The sequence below is a fragment of the Lonchura striata genome, chromosome W (assembly GCF_050655825.1).
Source record: "Lonchura striata isolate lonStrDom1 chromosome W, ASM5065582v1, whole genome shotgun sequence".
NCBI classification, from domain to species: domain Eukaryota; kingdom Metazoa; phylum Chordata; class Aves; order Passeriformes; family Estrildidae; genus Lonchura; species Lonchura striata.
Genome location: NC_140743.1, coordinates 25,683,747 through 25,702,946, shown reverse-complemented (window position 1 = coordinate 25,702,946; position 19,200 = coordinate 25,683,747). Strand labels below are relative to the sequence as shown.

The 19,200-nt window shown below is 46.1% G+C and overlaps 1 pseudogene; it reads right to left on the bottom strand.

The window, feature by feature from the left end:
* Positions 1-16,726: 16,726 nt before the first annotated feature.
* LOC146763155 (uncharacterized) lies at positions 16,727-17,822 on the bottom strand (annotated as a pseudogene).
* Between the last annotated feature and the right edge of the window lie 1,378 nt (positions 17,823-19,200).

The window sequence follows — 19,200 nt, the reverse complement described above, 5'->3', positions numbered from 1 at the left end:
ATACCCATAGGATAAAAATCTGGATTGGTAATGAAGACAGTGATGTCAATGGAAAGGTCTATTTGATGAACCTGACAAGCAGAAACAGTCATTTGGACCTCCCTCAGCACTCATCACGCCTCAGGAGTCAATTTCCGAGCTGATCTCAGGTCAAGGTCCCCCTTTAGAGTATCATACAGTGAGTCCCAAGTAAGGATGCAACCAACTGATGACACCCATCAATTTCTGGGTATCGTTCAAGGTCTTAATAGAATCCAAGAATTGCACCTCCTGATGCTGAATAGTTTGGTCAAGAATTTTGACTCCCAGATATTTCCAAGGAGGATTCTGTTGAACCTTCTCTGGAGCCACCTGCAGCCCATAAGAATGCAGAGCAGTGAACATCTGAGGCCGTATCCTCAGCAACTCATCCTGGGTGGGTGCTGCCACCAGGATGTCGTCCATGTAATGATAACAATACGCGTCAGGAAACTCATCACGGACTCTGAACAAGGCCTGACCCACATATCACTGACAAATAGTCGGGCTATTGCTACAGCCCTGTGGCAAAACTTTCCATTGATATCTCTGCACAGGTTCGGCATTGTTGATTGAAGGCACTGTGAAGGCAAACTTTGGTTTGTCATCAGGATGCAAAGGAATTGTGAACAAACAATCCTTCAAATCAATGATCAAGATCTCCCATCCCGCAGGGAGCATGGTGGGTGAGGGTATACCAGGCTGCAGTGCCCCCATGCTTTCCATCACTGCATTAATTTTTTGGAGGTCCTGTAACAGCCTCCATTTCCCAGATTTTTTCTTTATCACAAAGACAGGAGTATTCCAGGGACTAGTAGAAGGCTCAATGTGTCCCTGTTGAAGTTGATCCTGAACCAATTCATGAAGGGCGACCAATTTTTCTTTTGTCAGGGGCCACTGGTGTACCCAAATGGGTTTGTCCACCCGCCACTCTAAAGGCAGCGCAGGATATTTTCCGCCCTTTAGTGCAGTGGCCCCAATTAAAAATCTGTCCCAATTCGTACCCCCCCAGGCTGCTGATACATCCCGCCCCCAAAGATTGATCAGTGCTGAAGTGACATAGGGCCAAACTGCAGCTGTCTGCCCATCCATGTTTTTGATAAGCACAGACCGTTGGCTTACAAAGGTATGCGCTGCACTCCCCAACCCTTGGATGGCCAACCCTACGGAAGCCGAAGACCACATAGGAGGCCACAGAGAGAAGGAGATGACTGTCACATCCGCCCCTGTGTCGATCAAACCTCGAAGTCAGGTCTCCAGCGGGTAGGCACCCAGTAGGGTCAGGGTACATACCATGTGGGGTCGCTGAGCAGAAATATCTGCAGACCAGAAGACTTGTGGCGGTTCTGTGGATTTGAAGCCGCCATTCCCACAAGTCTCCTGGCCAGTCCTCGGGACACATGACAATTGGAGAGATGCTGCTTGTGCGGCGGTAACTGTCGCTGTCTTCTGCGCAGGCGCCATGGAGAAGGGGGGAAAAGCCGGTGGGGGATGTGATGTTGGCTGGATCAAATGCTTGCTGGCAGGCGCCGATGATGGGTGTGGCCAGTACATCAGCACAGGCTCCATGGCTGATGACAAGGGAGCTGACAGAGTGACTGGTACAGCTGTGGCGACTGCCGATGACGGAGGTGGTTCCGTCCTCACCCGCAGCGGTGGAGGGAGGAATCTGAGTCGAGAGCAGCAGCTCCTGCTGGCCATGAAAGAGTCGGTCCCCAGCTTGCAGTGGGGGGGAAGGCCATCCTGCTGGGTAGAGTGAGGTTGGCCAAAACACAGACATGTCCACTGCATCCCGTGGAGTGGAGGCGGGCATCACCAGTGGCTGGAGCAGGGCCAGCTGTTGCAGCGGCTCGCCAGCTGCTCTTTGCTAGGTAGGGGAAAGCCAATCCACTAGGTGTGGCAGCAACGGTTCTGGCATTGCCAGCAGTGGTGGAGGGGCCACCCCCCCGGCCCAGACGGGATGCAGCTATTGTGCTCGGCGGTGCCAGTTTTGCAGGAGGAGGATACATTGGCCTCACAGAATCATAGGTATGAGGATATTTCGGCAGAACATAATCTCTAGGTGAGAGATAGGTTTCGCGGGGGGTCCCCACATCCCCCGTCAGTCCTCGCGAAGCTGGAGAAAAGCTGGCAGCTGCCCAGTCTGCCGGTCCTCCCCCTGGGGTGTCGGTGCCCCCAGAGGCAACATTGTCGCCCTCTGAGGCCCCCATTTATGATTTGCTTTCCCTCTGGTTGTGGCCTTGGAAGATACGGGACAGGAGTCCCCATACAGGTATGAGTCAAGGCACAGTAACTTTAGTAACTTCCTCCAAGAGCCAGTGGCCCAATGCCTCCTACAGTTGCGGACTAAAAGCAGTGTCTATATCTAACAGAAAGTCATGAGATTTGGCCCAGGCAAGTAGAGTGCAGAGTGACTCATCTCATACAGAGACTCCAATAAAGGAAATCATGTGCTTCCACACAGAAACGATTGTGCCTTCTTCCCTATAGAGGTGACTCCCCATCATGAAAACACTGGCCCCCAACCTCCAGCAAGAGGTACTGACTGTCTGCTTTGCTGGGGAATTCATTCCCACCCGAACTTTTAAGCTATCAGGGCAAAAACATGTTCCCAGTCCTTTCCAGGAGGACGCAGGGAAAGGTCGTTACCTCTCCGGGGGAACAGAGGGTGTCCAGATGCGGACGGCCTACGCTGGCGCCACGAGGTCCCAGCAGAGTTCCAGCGGGGGTCTGAGGCGTCCCTTTGTCCATCCCACAATACACGAAGGGCTGACCGATGCAATATATGGCGTGGTCACCAGATGTTGCTATTGAGTAAGAAATGACACAGACTCATCAGAAAGCTGATTGGCTTATTAACCTGCTGAATATTAGGAACTGCTCTTTTTTAAGCTGTTCCAATCCAGGTAGATTTGATTGGTCATTTAGTTAAAACATTTCACCTGATTGGCTATTTAACAAGTTGCCCTTCTTATAAACAATCTTTGAGAAAAACCAGAAAACAGAGAGTAGGAAAACACCACCTGCAGGTTGTTTATAATAATAAGCTATCATTGTTTATCTTCAACTCCCTAAAGTCTCTCAGGCCGATTCTGGGAAAACTTATGTAGTTTTCTCACTCTCTGACCAGGCTGTCACATCCACACAGGGGGATCCCAACAACTGACTGTACTGAAAGCTGAAGTAAGCCCTGACCATGAAGCAGTGGCAAAACCACCTCCTTGTGACTGGTCCAGAGGCTCTGTGTATCCTTGGCATAGATTACCTCAGGAGCAGGTATTTCAAAGACCAAAAAGCACATCATTGGGTGTGGATGTGACAGCCTGGTCAGAGAAAAAGAAAACAAGATAAGTTTTCTCATGACAGACTTGTGAGATTTTTAGGGAGTTGTAGAGAAACTATGATAACCTGTTATTGTAAACAAACTGCAGGTGGTGTTTTTCTACTCTTTCTTTTTCTGTTCTTCTCAAGGATTGTTTGTGAGTGTCATGGTTTGACACTGGCACAATGCCAGCGCCCCCATGAAAATGCAATCTCTCAATTGAATGCTGAGAAATGCAATTGAGAACAGAGCAAATCAGGCCCAAGCTTAATAACAGGGAAAAAATCTTTATTAAGCTACTACTATAAAAGAAAAAAATAAAGGAAAAAAAACCACACACAAAGATCAAAATGAAAACCTTGCAAAACATTCCTCCTCCCACCACCCAACTTCAACAAACCACAGCGAGACACAATCTGGACCCCAATCAGGTTTCCACCCTCCAGACAATCGATATTCAGTCCATCGAGGGAGAGAGGAGTCCCTCCCATGCCACAGACCCCCAAGAAACACAGCTCCTCATCCTGTGTTTCCATGTCACACATGGCACTGCCCGGAGAAAAAGTTTGCCATGGTGACCCTTCTCCTTTCCATGCACAGTGCTCTCACCACCAATGCATGGATGGTCAGACTGCTTTTAGGATTTTTCCTTTCAAGGATGCCCTGCCAAGAGGGGAAAAAAAACCAGTTCAGTTTTTCATTTTTTGGGACCACAGTCCTCCCCCATTTTCCCTTGGGGCTGAGGGTCCAAGAACAGAGATCTTCTTCTCTTTTTCTTCTCTGAAGACAGGGGGCACCACCACAAACCTCCCTAACTTTTCTCTGTTTGCTCCACTTCTGTCTTTTCCCAGCTGAAGCATGGTCTCTTTGGCTCACTGGCATCCTCTTAAAATACAGTCTCTCCTGGAGGAGAAAATCGGTTCAGTCTGTGGCTACCAAGAAAAAGTCCAGCCAAAAGCCACTCCATCATCCCCTCCCATCTAGAATTTCTCCTTCTAACATCCCAGGGTCCAAGCTGTCTCTCTTCCTCTCTTTCAAACCGAGGAGGAGAAAAATTTCACAAAGCTTTCATTTCTCAAGGAAGGGTTAAAAGTCCCGACTCCCAAGGATGGCTCGATGCCCAGGCTCCGGCTCTACAGGCAGCTGGGCACCTTGCGGACCCCCCGCTCTTCTCCTTCCCTGCGGCATACTGCTGATAAAACCGCCGCTGTCTCTTTCTCTCTCTCTCTCTCGACTCTGGGGGGGGGGGGGGGGAACATCCCAGATTTCTCCACCCTTCCATCTGCAGGGGGCCAGCCCGGTTGTAGTCCCTCCACCCTTTAATCTACCTCAGTCAGGCCATGCGCCTTCTCCTCCCCTACCCAGCCACCTGGCCGGGCAGGGGAGAGTCCTGCACTGCACGCTGACCGGAACCAAAGAGAGTGAGTTCTCCTGGGATTTCTGCTTTTAACTCCTCTGTGTTCTCAGAGGCGTGTCCACCTTCAACTGGTCAATATCCAAATTGACCTTTTCCTTCTGAGAAAATTCTTTTTCCATGTCAAACCACAACACTGAGAAAAGTGTTTTTGTTAATTAGCCAATCTGGTAGAATGTGTTGGGTTAGTCTATAAAGAGGGGAGTTTTTCGCATTAAAGCTGCTGTTGTGCAAACCAGCCTTCTTGGCGTCTGTGCCGCTTTCTTACTCAGTAGCAACAATTGGGCTTTAGGGATAACTGCTGTGGAGACAGAAGCAACACAGATTAATACCGTGCCTGGCCTCTCATCAGACCCTTCTGCTATGGGAGTGCTGTGGGTTGATGAACAACAAGTACTGATTGCTGCAACAGCAGTGCATCATCGGCAATACCACACCAACCAGGACTCGATGATTCCCATCCATGAGATGATTCGTGAACTGGAGAGCCAAAGAGTGGTCAGCAAGACTTGCTCACCTTTTAATGGCCCCATATGGCCTGTGTGTAAATCTAATAGAGAGTGGACACTGACAGTGGACTATCAAGGCCTGATCCGAGTCACACCACCACTGAATGCTACCATACCAGACATGCTGGAGTTCAGTACAAGCTGGAGTCCAAGGCAGCAAAGTATTGCCACCACTGACATTGCTAATGTGTTTTTCTCCATCCCTGTAACAGCAGAATGCAGGCCACAATTTGGTTTCACTTGGAGCAATGTCCAGTACACCTGGAACTGACTTTCCTAGGGGTGGAAGCACAGCCCCACCATTTGCCATGGACTGACTGATCCAGGCTGCACTGGAAAAGGGTGAGGGTCCAGAACACTTACAATACACTGATGATATAATCATATAGGGAAACATGGTAGAGGAAATTTTTGAGAAAAGCAGAGAAGATTATCCCAATCTTCCTGAAGGCTGGTTTTGCCAAAAAGCAAATGTCCAGGAACCTGCCTAGGAAATCCAGTTTTTAGGAGTTAAATGGCAAGATGGATGTAATCAGATTCCAATGGATGTGGTCAACAAAATAGCAGCTATGTCCCCACTGACCAGCAAGAAGGAAACACAGGCTTCCCTAGTGTCTTGGTTTGAAAAGACAGAATTTTGTGAAGGAAGGCAAGAGTCTCTTGTGAAATGGAAAAGGTAAACCCCTTCCCTCTGAATTACTACAATTTTAAAATTAAAGGGTCTCAGGCAAAGATATGGGAATGGGAATAACAGTTCTTTACTAGGAAAAAAACCTAAATTAAAAAAAAATGCAATTAGTATAAACAAAACTACTGATAGATTCAGAAACCTGACACCCTGAGGAGTCAGGGTGTTGCTAATAGTCCAGTTAAATGGTGGCTGCTCCTCCTGGAGTGGCAGATGAAATGCTGCTGAAGCAGTGATCTGTAGAAGGGTGTAGTTTTCTCTGAAGGTCTGGTGATAAAGTAGATGGGCTTGGTCTTCCTCTGGGGATCCAGCAGGGAAGAAGCTGCTCCTCTGGGAATCTAGCGAAGAGGCTGCTCTGATGTTCTAAAAAATGCTGATTTTATGCAGGTAGGAATGCTTGGCTCCTCCCTCTGGGTGGAGCATCTCACAATGCTAGCCTATTGTGCTCGTTTATAACAGGATGATGTAACTTTATCTGTCACGCAGTGAGTCATTCAGTGGCCCATTAACAGAAGATATCTCCCGGGATGGAGACTTCATTCTTGGAAGAGATAAGAAAACTGCCTAACTTAAGAGGAGATACCTGCCCCACTTCCAACAGATGGCAAATAGAATACATGCTTGTCTTACAAGCCAGGACACCTGGGTTTTTGGAGGATGCATATTCCATATTACAATCAGATTTTAATCCCTATCATGTGTGTTGGAGGTTAAAATTTTTCCTTTTTTTTTTCTTTTCTTTCTCTCAGTGAATTTTGTTCCATTTGTTGCCTAAGAGATGGGAACAACCAATACTTATGAGACAAAGGAAGTGGCCAAGGTGGGGGGGGGAGGGTGCAGCTGGCTGCAGCCTCTTAGCTTGAAGGCTTTCCCTTGGGAAGTGCAGAGATACCACAAGATTTTGCCGGGGGGTCAGGGGGCTGGGCTCAGCTTCTCCCTCTCTCGCTCTTGGAATTGGAGTGGAGAGGTGTGGTTTTGGTTCCAGACTGCTGCTGCCCAGAGGATTCACTGCCACTGCAGAGTTTTCATCCTGCACAGCTTTTACTTATGTGTGTGAGCTTCCACTTGCAAAAGCAGCTGTTTTAACTGGGACATGTGAGCTGTTTAACAGCTCATGCCACAGCACCCCCTGCAGCTGCGGGGGAATAATCACACCTGCCCCTGCCTGGCCAAGAGCCAACAGTGCCCCTGCCAGCTGTGGTCATAACTACACCAAAGAGGAAAGTGCTTGACAGCAGAGAAGGCTGTTAATGGGCTTCTGTTTTCTTTCTTGTTGGTGCTGTTGTTGTTTGTTTGCCTTGTTGTATACTTATATTCTAGTAATGAACTGTTGAGGTTTAGGATTTTTCCTTTTCTTTCTTTCTCTCAGCGAATTTTCTCCCATTTTTTTGCTAAGGAACAATAACAACCAGGTATTTAAGAGAGACAAAAGAAGTTGCCACAGCTCAGGGGAGGGGTGCAGCTGGCTATTCTCTCTCTTTACCTGCCAGCTCCTCCTGGCACCTTTACTGCCAGTGCTGGGCTGGATGTTCAAAGGAAAGGTCCCTTCCACATCATTCCACTAATGCCACATGGAGCAAGTGGATCGTTCTCATCACACAGTGAGCTCGGATGGGAAATCCCAAGCACCCAGGGATCTTGGACATCATCATGAACTGGCCTGAAGGTGAAAATTTTGGACTCATATCAGAAGAGGAAGAGGAGCAGGCAACACGCGCATAGAAGGCCGCACCATATAACCAGTTATCAGAAAATGAAAAGCGATATACTCTCTTCACTGATGATTCTTGCTATATATTGTAAGAATACTTTGTAAAAGGAAAGCTGTCATATGGAGTTCTATACAATGACTCATAGAAGCTATTGAGGGGCAAGTTGGATCAAGTCAAGTTGCAGAGCTGAAAGACATCCAGCTGTCTTTAGATATTGCTGAAAGAGAGTAATGGCTAACACTTTACATTGATTCCTGGATGGTAGCAAATGCTCTCTTGGGGTGGCTGGAAGAATGGAAAAAGACCAATTGGCAGCATAGAGGGAAACTCATCTGGGCTGCTGAATTCTGGCAAGACCTCACTGCCCGGGTAGAGAAGTTAACTGTGAAAGCATGTCATGTAGTTGCACACATACCTAAGAGCTGGGCTACTGAAGAACATCTCAGCAATTGACAGGTAGATAAAGCTGCCAAGATTAAAGTATTGCAGGTAGATCTTGATTGGCAACACAAGGGAGATACATTTCTGGCTCGATGGGCCCATAACACCTCAGGTCATCAGAGAAGAGCTGCAACATAGAGATGGGCTCATTATTGAGAGGTGGACTTAACCATGGACACTGTCTCCCAGGTTATCCATAACTGTGAAACATGTGCTGCAATCAAGGAGGCTGAGCAGGTAAAGCCCCTGTGGTATGGTGGATAATGGTCAAAATATGGGAAGGCCCTGCAGACTGATTACATCACACTCCTGCTAACCTGCCAAGGCAAGCGGTCTGTTCTGACAGTGGTGGAAACAACCACTGGATGGCTGGAGACATGCCCTGTATCTCACACCACTTCCCAGAACACCATCCTGGGCCCTGAAAAGCAAGTCCTGTGGTGACATGGCAGCCCTGCAAGTATTGAGTCAGACAGTGGGACTCATTTCAAAAATAGCCTCATAGACACCTGGGCCAAAGAACATGGCATCAAGTGGATGTATCACATTCCATATCATGCACCAGCCTCTGGAAAAATTGAACAGTATAATGGACTGTTAAGAAACACATTGAAAGCAATGAGTGGTGGGACCTTCAAACACTGGGATTTACATTTAGCAAAGGGCACCTGGATAGTTGACACTGGAGGCTCTACCAATCAGGCTGACCCTGCCCAATCAGAACCCTTAACATCCCCATGGTGCATATGAGGAATGTCTTAGGAAATACATTTGGATTAGTCCTGCCTCAAGCAAAGGCAAGCCCATCTATGGGATTGTTTTTGCTCCAGGACCTGGATGCATTTAGTGGGTAATGCAGAGGGACAGTGAAATATTGTATACCTCAGGGTGATTTGACTTTGTGTGAGAACAGCCTGTAATATTGAATTACATATGTAATTCTGTTTTCTGTATGACTCTGACACTGTATGCTGTAAATACCATGGACAATGAGTATGGACTGCTCCAGTTATGCCATCCATGGACTAAATGAACTCTACAAACATTTTGGGGGGATGATCAGTGACTACTGAAATCATACCTGTGCCTGTGCATAGTTATATGTGTGTATATATATATGTATATAGTTGAAAGGTGTAAATCCAGGCATGATGTAGATGGTATAGAATAAGTGGTGGATAATGTTATGGTTTCAAAGCCAGGGGATGGAGCTTTGGTGTTTAATATTTGATACCACCTATATCACTGCTAGGAGGTGTGGTTTCATCAGGAAAGGCTGAAGGCCAGATGCTGGGAAAGGTATTGGGGACAGCCCAGCAGACCTAGCCCCTCTTTGCCACTGGCAGTTGTTGCAGATGACAGATAGATATGACTGTTCTCTCAGCTAGCCGGATGTCACTTCTGCCCTTGGATGAATCCTGGAGTGAAATGGACTGTTCCATCCCACCCCCCAAAAGATGTGTGGCTCATCCCACACCTCTGTACCTGCCCCTAAAACATCAGTGTCTGTAACCCCATTGGCCCATGCCTTGTCCCGGCCCACCTGGGAGCCCCTGATAAAGGGGGTCTGAGAGGCCATGCGGTCTCTTGGACCCTTCCCCCTCTTGGACCTCTCCCCCTCTCTTAGAACCTCTCCCTCCCCTCCTGGGGCTTCCCCTCTCCTAAACCCTCCGTTTGTCTCTCCCCTCCCCCGTCCTCTTAAGCCCGGCCGTGTGCTACGCCTAAAAGCACGAAGCTCGGGCCTTCCTACACCCCCAGTAAACCTCTTTCCCCAAGAGCAAGCTTCAGAGATCTCTGCCTCCCTCCACCCACACCGTGCTGGAGCGTGACCCTTCCCGCAGGCAGTCCCTTTCCCATTCCTCTGATCTACAGCTTTTGTGGTTTGCTTCTGGAGGACAGCGATGGTGAGCCTAAGATGCCATTTTGAGAAAAAAAAGAGTGGTAGTGGCATGTAGTGGAGCCCAGCCGAGCTGTGTGAAGCCCAAGCCGCAACAAAGCCCAGCTGAGCTGAGTGGAGCCAAGCTGTAGCTGCAGCCACAAACCATGGAATTGGTTGCCATTTTTTCATTTGTTTGGCGATCATGTCAGATGCTGTCTTTGGGTGATATGGACAGTAGAACAGAACAGCATAGCTTTGGAGAAATAAAGGATGTAACTTAGGCAAAGAGAAGGTATGCAAAACAACAATATTGCACTTATTCAAAAGTGGCGATTGAGGAAGAGCCACCTAAAAAGGACACCAGACATTGAAGACAGACTCCAAAGAACCATATAAGGACTAAGAGGTATGATAATGTAAAATAAAGTAATACAAGTAAGTGGGGATAGCTAATGAATATGTAATCAGTATGTATAATAAAAACTGTTTACCCGACGCTCAGGACACTCAATTAGGGGGAGGATCCTCCGAGTAACCAGCACTGCAATAAAGAATGCATGCCTTCTAATACTCAAAACTGTGTTAGAAAGTTTCTCTCTGGCCTATTTCAGTACCATGGGAAGTGTTTTTCTTTGTTCTGGGCAGTAAATTCCTTTTTGTGGGTAAGGCATCTTCTTTTTATGCTTTTTTTTTTTTTAATTGATGCCATTGTTATTTGTGATTTTAGTAAATTGTTATTTTTAACTTATAATCTCTCCCTATTGTCTCTTCATTGTCTGAGGGGGTGGGGGAAAGGGAGTAGTTTATTTGGAGTTTAGTTTCCTCATTGGTTGTGAAGGCCAGCAGAAGCCCTTAGGTTTTATTTGTTTCTGTTCCCTGCAACCTTCTATCAGTGTTCTTAGATTATTTTTTTTAATATACTTCTGTGGTTTTACATATAGTTGTTGAGTGGAGTAATTTTCAGTTAAAGTAAAAATTCCTCCTATGCTTTGCATCTTTAGAGTGCCTATGCATTTTTCTTTAAATATCTTCAAAATTTCAGTTATGCTTTTGTTTGCTTTCTTTTACAGGGCTGAAATAGAGGAGGCATATTCAAGATCAATGACAAAACTAGCCAAATCAGTGAGCAATTACACACAACTCGGGTAAGTCTGTAGAAGAGAGAAATAGTTCAACATGTTAAGCATCAAGTTTGATTCTATTTTATTGATGATGTTCAAGGTACTATAACTGTTCTACATTTAATGATTCTTACTTTTTCAGTTACTGTGCAGCTATGCAAAAGATCATGCAGCTATGAAAACCAAGACTGTATAGTTCTTTATTCACAGTTAAAAAAAACCAACCCAAACAAAAAAGCCCAACACCATGGAGGAGTTGCCTGTTCCTCTGTGTTTAAGGTTGAGGTTTTTTCAGACATAATAAAGAATGTGATTTTCTATTCTGTGTTCCCAAGCCTATGACAATAAATTTGAAGAAAGAACTTATGCTCTGCAAATGTAACAGTGAATTTTTTTATTTTATTATTTCTACTTTTTCAAGTGTCTTCTCTGTCCTTGGACATGTTAAGAACGAGAGTTTTCAATATATTTATTCCATAGCTTAATTAAAATTTAATGCACAGGATATGTTTTTTAAAAAATTAAATGTTAATGGATTTTTTAAAATTAGAAATATTATGACAACAGCTCAGACTTCTTACATGAGGCTAAAGAGTATTTTTATTTGTAGTAATCACAGCTAGAAATGTGGAGAGCTTTCCTCACTGGATAATCTGATACTAGTTGTTGCTGCTCTTCAAAGGTTCTATATTTTCATGTTAGTTATAACATCAGCGCTTTAAAGGCTATAAATAGTATTGATTTTTCAGCCACACTGACCTAGAAATTGAAGTAGGAGTGTATCTTTAGAATAGCTGGAGAAGTCCATGCAGTATAGAAATCTGAATCTGAAGAATTACCTGTCCTTCACCTTCCTTTACCATATGGTTAACCCTGTGGCCGCAATGATGTAAGACAATTGAAAACGTAATTAGTCAAGTAACTTTTGGGTTCTTTTCACTATTCAAGTATGAACATAAAAATACCTGTATATGTTCAATTTTTTGAGCTGCTCTTGTATCATCTTTAGGAATATCATTTGTCATTATTGTGTTGCTGATGGAGAAGAATTAGTTAATTTGCTGCATTTTACTCAATAGATTCAACACAGGTAAAACATATAACACTGAACAATCAAGTAAGATGCCAACTACATTTAAAACATCAAATAATATTTATAGCAGTTGCTGGATTTTTTATTTGCTTCAGTTTTAGGAACAGAACTGAAATTCTGTAGATATATCAGTTATACTGTAGCACTATTTTGAAAAAAAATATAATCAACAAAGAAAAAAACCCACAGAATAATTAGGGTTGAAAGGGACCTCTGGAGATCATCCCACCCTACCCTCTTGCTAAGGCAGGGTCACCTAGAGCAGGTTACACAGGAACACATCCAGCTGGATTTTGAATGCCTTGAGAGGGACACTCCACGACCTCCCTGGGCAGACTATTCCAGTGCTTTGCCACTCTCAATGGAAAGAAGTTCTTCCTCATGTTGAGGTAGAACTTCTTGTGTTTTAGTTTATGGCCATTTCTCCTTGTCCTGTCACTGGGAACCACTGAAATGAGTCTGGCACGATCCTATTGGCACCTGCCTTTGAGATATTTATATGTATTGATAAGATGCCTTCTCAGTCTTCTCTAGACTAAACTGGCCCAGCTCCTTCAGTCTCTCATAAGAATGATGCTCCAGACCCATCATCATCTTTGTGGCTTCTTCTGAACCCTCTCCAGTAGTTCCTTGTCTTTCTTATACTGAGGAGCCCAGAACTGGACACAGTACTCCAGGTGTGGCCTCACTAGGATTAAATAGAGGGGCAGGATCATCTCCTCCACCTTACTGGCCACACTCTTCCCAATGCACCCCATGATACCATTTTCCCTTCTGGCCGCAAGGGCACACTCATGGTCAATTTGTCATCCACCAAGACTCCCACATGCTTCTCCACAGAGCTGATCTCTAGTAGGTTGGCACCCAACCTATACTGGTACTTGAGGTTATTCCTCTTCAGGTGCAGGACCCTACACTTGTCCTTGTTGAACCACACTAGGTTTTTCTCTATCCAGCTCTCCAGCCTATCAAGGTATTGCTGAATGGCAGCACAACCTTCAGGTGTATCATCCACTCCTCTCCATTTTGAATCAGCAGCAAACTTGCAGAGGGTATATTCTATCCTGTCGTCCAGGTCCTTGATAAACAAATTGAATAAGACTGGACCCAGTATTGATCCATGGGGAATGCCAATGACTGCAGGCCTCCAACTGGATTCTACTCTGCTGATCACGACCCTCTGAGCTCTGCCATTAAGCCAGTTCTTGAACCACCTCACTGTCCATTCATCTAATTTACGAGGATATTATGGGAGACTGTCTTAGGTTGCAAATGTAAGATGTGGCTGGGGATGTATATTCTTTTGCCATCTGTTAGAACCAGGTGGGGCAGTTACCTTCTGTTAATTGGGTCACCTGTTAAAACCAGGTGGAGCAGTTTTCTTTATCTCTTCCACAACCAGTCCTTTCTCCAGGAAATATCTTCTGTTAAGTCTGCCATTGATTGTCACTGCATTAATGATAAAATTACATCATCCCATTGTGAGATGCTCTGCCCAGGGGGAGGAGCCAAGCATTCCTACCTGGATATAATCAGAGATTTGGAACACCACAGGCAGCTTTTTCCCACTGGATTCCTGAAGGAGCAGCTTTCTTTTCCACTGGATTTCCAGATGAACACCAGGCCCATCTACACCACCACTGGACCTTCACAGAAAAACTACACCCTTCTACAGCATCACTGCTTCAACAGAACCACATTTGTCACTCCAGAAGGACTGAAGCCACCATTTATTTGGACTGCTACCAACATCCTGACCAACAGGGTGTCAAGTCACATTCTGACTTTGTCAGTGTTGTTTTGTATTACTGCATTTTTATTTTTAATTTTTATTTTTCCTAATAAAGATCTGTTATTCTTGCTCCCATACCTTAGCCTGAGAACCCCTTAATTTAAAAATTATAATAATTCAGAGGGAGGGGGTTTACATTTTCCATTTCAAGAGAGGCCCCTGCCTTCCTTAGCAGACTCCTGTCTTGTCAAACCAAGACAGATTTTGGTGCCCAACGTGAGGCATGAGGGCATTGAGAGAAAAAGGATGAAAAAAGGAATAACAGTTCTTGAGTAACCTAATTTTTGTGTCCTGGATATAGAAAGTTTGTTAGGTGTTGCCATGTAGTTTAGCTTACCCTGGTTCAGGTGGCACGTGGTCATGGCTACATTTCTCCCATTTGCAGGTCCTTATCTAAGCATTGGTCCTATAACTAAGACTACTGTGGCTGTTATCCAGTTTGCTTTATGGCTTAATAAGGTAAGGAATTCATGGAATTTTAACTTCCTCTGGAAGGCAGGCACATGGATTCAGAGCTATCACACACTAACTGTATGATTTTGGGAATACTTTAAAATGGCACCGACTGTGACAAAATTATACCAGGGGAAATTTTCTCTCAACCCTTCACCCAGCTCGTTGGGTCTACCCCACCAGTTTTTGAAGGGTTCAAATCCTCTCTATATGCTAATGATATCATACCGTGGTTGGTGTTGCTGATATGCCTGTGGAGCCTGTTCTATTTAGCATTCAGAGATAGGGGAAGATTGACTTGGATAACCACCCTGATACATATTCAAGAAAATAGGGATGCTGCTCCAGAACCTGACATAGCCCCAGAAACTAGGGGTGCTGCCCCAGAGCCTGACCGTGCCCCACAGCCCACCTCAGAAATGAACCACCCAGATTTGGTGGGGGTTCTGGTGAAGGAGATAGGCCAGATGCTGAAGGAGTGCATTTCCTCAGCTGGTGGGAAACCCTCCCCTATTATGGCCTGGTGTTCCGGGGTCTATTAGACCCTGGCTGCCGTAGGTGTCCTGGATAGCACTGGGCTCATAAGCATAACCTGTCCAGGTCCCTCAGGCAAGCTCCCAGACACAGGCAATCTTAGCAAGCAGCTCAGCTCTTAAGAGAGATCAGCTCTTTGGTGAATTCAGCTCTTCAGTGATTTCAGCCCTTTGATAGCTAAGTGCCACCGGCAGATGCAGGGAGAGAGAGAGAAGGCTGTGTGAGGTTCTGTCGAAGACCACCCTAGATTGCGGGGTGGCTTTGTGTGGTGGAAAAACTTCTCCTTTGTTCTGGTTTGAAAGCAAAACTAGTGAGAGACTCCAAGTCAGAAATACAATTTATTGGGAAAAGGGAAAAGGACAAAAATACATGCAATAATACAAAGGGAAAGACTACTGACAAAGTCAGAATACAACCTGGCCAGCATGCTGGTAGTAGTCCAAATTGGAGTATCTGCAGTCATCTTGGGATGGCAGATATAGTTGCTGTGTCTTCTCGCAGAACCTGTGAAAAGGCTGCCCCTCTGTCTAGAAATCCCCAGTTTTATCCAGGTGGGAATGCCTAGCTCCTCCCCCCTGGGCAGAGCATCTCACAATGGGTTATTATGAGTCACGAGGTGTGTCCTTAATCACCTGCTCCTGGACAGTGTTATCTCTGAGCCATGTGGCAAGGCATTGATGGGGCTATTAAGAGCAGATAAGGAAAAATGCCCCAAGGCAACTCCTACTCAGATGGTAATTGGAAAACGTTTTTTTTTGGTCTTCAATCTTGGACATTATCTACCCCTTTTCCTATTTACATCTTCATCATGATGAAACCTTACACATAGTTCTCACTTAAGACTAAGTTTCCCTGTGGTACACAACGGGTTTGCCCGTCCTTCTGCATTACCCACCAAGTATAACCGGGTCCTTGAGCAAAAACAATCCCACAGATGGGTTTGTCTTTGCCGGGGGTGGGATTAATCCAAACAGTCTTTCCTAAAATACCTTTCATATGTACCACGGGGACTTTATCTCCATCCACTGTGTGCAAGGGTTCTGACTGGGCAGGACCAGCTCGATTGATGGACCCTCGGGTGTTGACTATCCAGGTAGCTTTTGCTAAGTTCAGTTCCCAATTCCTGAAAGTTCCCCCACCGAGTGCCTTTAGGGTGGTCTTAAGCAGTCCATTGCATCGTTCAACTTTCCCGGCAGCTGATGCATGATATGGGATATGATATATCCACTCAATCCCATGTTCTCTGGCCCAGGTGTTGATGAGGCCACTCTTGAAATGTGTTCCATTGTCTGACTCAATTCTCTCAGGAGTGCCGTGTCTCCACAAGACCTGTTTTTCTAGGCCTTAAATGGTGTTTTGGGCAGTGGCATGAGGCACAGGGTAGGTTTCCAACCACCCTGTGGTTGCTTCCACCATGGTCAGTACATAACGCTTGCCTTGTCGGGTTTGGGGAAGCGTGATGTAGTCAATTTGCCAGGCTTCCCCATACCTGTATTTCAACCATTGCCCACCATACCACAGAGGCTTGATCCGCTTGGCCTGTTTGATTGCAGCGTAGGTCTTGCAGTCGTGCATGACCTGTGAGATGTTATCCATAGTAAGGTCCACCCCTCGGTCTCTCCCCTGATGACCTGAAGCATCATGGGCCCAACGAGCTAGGAATAGTTCTCCCTTATGCTGCCAATCTAGGTCTAATTGTGATATTTTCACTTTGGCAGCTCGGTCTACCTGTTCATTGTTGTGATGCTCCTCAGTAGCCCGACTCTTGGGTATGTGTGCATCCACATGTTGAATCTTCACGGTCAACTTCTCTACTCGGGAGGCAACGTCCTGCCAGATCTCGGCGGCCCAGATGGGTTTCCCTCTGCGCTGCCAGTTAGCCTTTTTCCAGCGACTTAGCCATCCCCAGAGAGCATTAGCTACCATCCATGAGTCGGTGTAGAGATAGAGCCTCGGCCACTTCTCTCGCTCAGCAATATCCAAAGCCAGCTGGATGGCTTTAAGCTCTGCAAGCTGACTCGATCCACCTTGTCCCTCAGTAGCTTGTGCCACTTGTCATGTGGAGCTCCACACTGCAGCTTTCCATTTCCGGCTAGTGCCTATGATTCGGCAGGAACCATCCGTAAAAAGGGCATATTGTCTTTCAGTTTCTGGTAGCTCATTATATGGTGGGGCCTCCTCAGCATGTGCCACTTGCTCCTCTTCTTCAGAAGACAATCCAAAAGTCTCCCCCTCAGGCCAGTTTGTTATAATTTCCAGAATCCCAGGGCGATTCGGATTTCCAATACGGGCGCGCTGAGTGATGAGGGCAATCCATTTACTCCATGTGGCATCAGTGGCATGATGTGTAGAAGGAACCTTTCCTTTAAACATCCACCCCAGCACTGGTAGTCGGGGTGCCAGAAGCAGCTGTGTTTCAGTGCCAATTACTTCCGAAGCAGCTTGAACTCCTTCATAGGCAGCCAAGTTTCCTTCTCTGTGGGAGTGTAGTTTGCTTCAGAGCCTTTGTAGCTCCAGCTCCAGAATCCCAGTGGTCGACTTCGAGTCTCCCCAGGCACCTTCTGCCAAAGGCTCCAGGATAAACCATGGTTCCCGGCTGCAGAGTAGAGCACGTTCTTGATCTCTGGTCCTGTCCTAACTGGGCCAAAGGCTACAGCATGAGCGATCTCCTGCTTGATCTGAGTGAAGGCTTGTTGCTGCTCAGGGCCCCAGTGGAAATCATTCTTTTTTCGGGTGACCAGGTAGAGAGGGCTCACAATCTGGCTGTACTCGGGAATGTCCATCCTCCAAAAGCCTATGGCACCTAGGAAGGCTTGTGTCTCCTTCTTGTTGGTAGGTGGAAACATAGCGGTGATCTTGTCGATTATTTCTGTCGGGATCTGACGACGTCCATCTTGCCACTTGACTCCTAGAAACTGAATTTCTTGAGCTGGTCCCTTAACCTTGCTTCGTTTAATGGCAAAACCAGCTTTCAGTAAAGTCTGGATAATTTTTTCTCCTTTTTCGAAGACTTCCCCTGCTGTGCTCCCCCATACAATGATGTCATCGATATACTGTAGATGTTCGGGAGCCTCGTTCTTTTCCAGTGCAGCCTGGATCAGTCCATGGCAGATGGTGGGACTGTGTTTCCACCCCTGGGGCAGTCGGTTCCAGGTGTACTGCACTCCCTTCCAGGTGAAGGCAAACTTAGGTCTGCATTCTGCTGCCAAGGGAATGGAGAAGAAGGCATTTGCAATATCGATGGTCGCATACTACATGGTAATAGGAAAACGTTTTTTTTTGGTCTTCAATCTTGGACATCCTCCAACCCCTGCTTCGAAAGAAAGGCTCAGCAGTCTCTTGTTGTTCCGTCTCATGGTTGTTTATTGCAAGTTATCTAAAAGATTGTCTTCTTGGGCTGCTGCGGTTTGCTTAGCAGCTCAGGCAAAGGCACACACACCCCTGACATCCTCTCTGTCTGCCGTCTTCTTCTTCTCTCCCTCTGCCCAGGGCTTCTGCTATCTTTTATATGATATATTACATGTTACATGTTTACAGTTTTTCCACAATACCTACTACCTATATCAAATGGTGCTTTTCTACTCTAAACCAATCTGTGAGTTCCAACATAACCAAAGACATGGAGGTAAGGAAGAAGAAAGAGGGAGGACAGGACAGGCCGAGATCCCTCCATCTTAAAACCTCTGACCCCCATGTACAAAACAGAAACCCCCCTGTACAGGTGTTAAAACCTCCCTGCACAGCATGAAAAAATTCTTCCCTCTGATTTGTAACTACTTCTACTATAATATCTAAACTTTTGTGACTTCTTGTTCTTCCTGCAAGGTTGGTAAATCATTCCATGGCTCAAATCCAAAGTCACAGCTGTTTCCAGCTGCCTGCCAGAGTCTCAAATGCTTCTGACCTGGACCTGGAACCTCCAAAAATGTCTGAGGGACATTTTGAGTTCCCACAAGGTTCCACAGATGTGTCTTTATTGGCAGCTCCTGCAAAGGGTTTCTGTGACAACTCTTCTGCCGAACTGGGCAGAAATGGGGTTTTATATAGGGTACAGGGGTTTTGGAAATGGTCCAATAGTAGGGGTCGAGGTGAATATGACTTATGGTGTCAGTTTCTCTCGGGGTTTTGAAGGGTCAGGGTGACCCCAAGAGATCAAAAAGAGTCTTTGAGGTTGTGAGAATCCTCATTCCCTAGCCTGATGCAGCCAAAGAAGGAGCCTGGAAT